At 46.2% G+C, this 2,594-nt stretch overlaps 1 pseudogene; it reads left to right on the top strand.

Moving 5' to 3' along the window:
• The first annotated feature begins 1,953 nt into the window (after positions 1–1,953).
• LOC101565904 lies at positions 1,954–2,340 on the top strand (annotated as a pseudogene).
• Positions 2,341–2,594: the final 254 nt, after the last annotated feature.

Genomic DNA, 2,594 nt, shown 5'->3' with positions numbered 1-2,594 from the left:
TAGTCTCTGTAATGTGGTCTGTTGTGATGATGGGATAGCCAACCATGTGTTCCAATTCTTGACAAAGTTGCTACCATCTGTTAATAATATCTGGCTTAGATTCTACAATATCTCTGAGATCTGGTCAGTTTGAGAACAGTCCATCTATGACTTCTTCACAGTCATGATCTGGAGGTTCCTCTTCGATTGGCAGAAAGTTGCCCAGGTTTAAAAGTCTGAACAGTCTCCAGGATTTTCACAGAGCAGGCCCTGGTCCTGGGTCACTTTTGCATTTGAGAACCATTTGTGTTCCTGTTTGTGCATCAAGGTTATGATCGAGTGTGGGACCTTCACTGTTGAACATTGTCCCAATGTCAGTGTATCAATCTCTTTGATGAGGACAGCCATTGCCACCAAGGCATGGAGACATGAGGGTCCTCCTGCTGTCACAGTATCTAATTGTTTGGATAGGTATGCCACCACCCTTTGCTAAGGACTGATCATTTGGGATAGGACTCCAAGTGCCACATGGTCTTTCTTGCAGACAAAGAGATTGAAATTTCAGCTCATGTCTGATGTCCCAGTATGGAAGCATGAGCAAGCAGCCTTTTGACTCTTCAAAGACATCTTCCTGTTGCCATTGAGGGGCTTTTCCTTCAGGGGCTTTCCTCTGGCCAATCAAGGCCATGTAGAGTGGCTTGACCATTCCAGAAAATTCAGGCATCCTAATGCAACAGAATCCATCTGTTCCCAGGAATTCTCAGAGCTTTTTCATTTTGGCTTGTCTTGGGATCAAAACACCTGTTTTGATGGATCAAATGGATCCATGGATCAAATAAACTGTTTTCTTTCTAGCCCCAGGAACTGGTGATGTTTTGTTATGATGAACCCTGGTAATGAACAGAGGGATGGCATATTTGTGCCTGTTTCTGGGACACTTTGTATTCTGTGTCCTGGAGTAGTTAAAGAAGGGCCCATATCCCTTCCCACCAGCACTGCTTGCTATCACTTGCCAGAAAAATGTCATCAACATACTGGAGCAAAAGAGTTCAGATGGTCTCCTGGGAAGTTGGCCAGGTCAGCAGCTAAACTTCCCCAACTAGGGTGGGGGAGTTCTTAAAACCCCAGGAAACCCTGGTCTAAGTCAGCTGTGATTTTTATCCATTGTTTAAGGGTCTTCCTTCAAAAGTAAATAGGGGCTGGCTTTGAGGGGCCATGTGTGAGCAGAAGAAGGTGTATTGAGATCCAAGCAGGTGAACCCAGGCTTAGCAATGTGTAGGGGTTTAACATGACTGGGTATAAGGTGACATTAATGACTGCTCAGAGGTCCTCTACTGGCTAGTAACCATTTCCACCAGGCTTCTTGACTGCCAGCAGAGGGCTATTCCAAAAGGCTTGACATTTTCTCAGGATCCCTGCTTCCTTCAGTTAGTTGATGTGTTCAGGATTCCAATCTGTGCTTCTCTAGGTATGGCATATGCTCTCTATGTATGGGTTGCTCCTGGTTTGAGCTCCACCAGCACTGGGGCCCAAGTTTTAGCCAGTCTGGGTGGAGACATGTTGGCCACTTCTAGGTATGCCTCCAACAACAATACAAGGTTCAGTTCTTGTCTAGACATCATATGTAATTTCCCTTTTTCTCTGGGGACTGTGACTGATGACATTAGGTTTTCCTGGGTGCCAAGGGTCAGGATAGTAGGTTCCTCCAGTGCGAAGATTATCTGGGCTCCAAATTTGGTCAGCATATCCCTTCCCAGGAGGGAGTGGAGGACCTGCAGAGTTGGTGTTGTGCAGAGTACAGCCAGTGGGAAAGAGGCTCATGTGAGTATCCAGGAGGGTCAGCCTCATTTTCCTCTGAATTTGGGGACATTGGCAGTTTGATTCACGGTGCAGTGGAGGAGTAGCGGTGGACCTCGCTGCCTGTCAAATCGGCCTATTCACTGCCTGTGTGCTTGTACCTCAGTGGAATTGGAAATGGCTAGTGGGAAGGCCTGGAAGGACTCTGGAAAGGCCAAGACAAAGGAGGTTTTACTGCTTTCAGAGGGCCAGCCTGCAGTTCCTTGTAAGCCGCATGCATCATACCTGAAGTCCAGGACGACCAGCCATGGGCGCATGGGCGCCACAGCCACCGTGTACAGCATGGCCATCCTGGAGAACCTCATGGTGGAGGTGCTTGAACTGGCAGGAAATGCATCCAAAAACCTGAAAGTAAAGCACATTACCCCTCGACACTTGCAACTTGCCATTCGTGGGGATAAAGAATTGGACTCGCTCATCAAAGCTACAATTGCAGGAGGTGATTTCATCCCACATATCCAGAAGTCTCTGATTGTAAAGAAAGAACAATGGAAGACTGTGTAAAGGATGCCTGGATTCCTTATTATCTCAGGACTCTCATACTCTTTAACAGCTGTCCAGTGCTGGTGATTCCAGTGGACCATATCTCTGTGAAATACACAATTTTGTCTTTTTGTAATTCTATTTGAGCAAGGTGGAAGCTTACCGACAACATTTTGACCAACATTTTGCCAACAATATAAGAGACAAAACAGAAGCAATTGTAAGCAATTTTAACAGTACTATGTGAAGCAAAACTGCATGAGGCAAAGCATGAA

This window comes from Octodon degus, unplaced genomic scaffold, assembly GCF_000260255.1.
Source record: "Octodon degus isolate 3935 unplaced genomic scaffold, OctDeg1.0 scaffold00474, whole genome shotgun sequence".
Classification (NCBI taxonomy): Eukaryota; Metazoa; Chordata; class Mammalia; order Rodentia; family Octodontidae; genus Octodon; species Octodon degus.
This window is presented reverse-complemented; position numbering and strand designations above follow the sequence as displayed.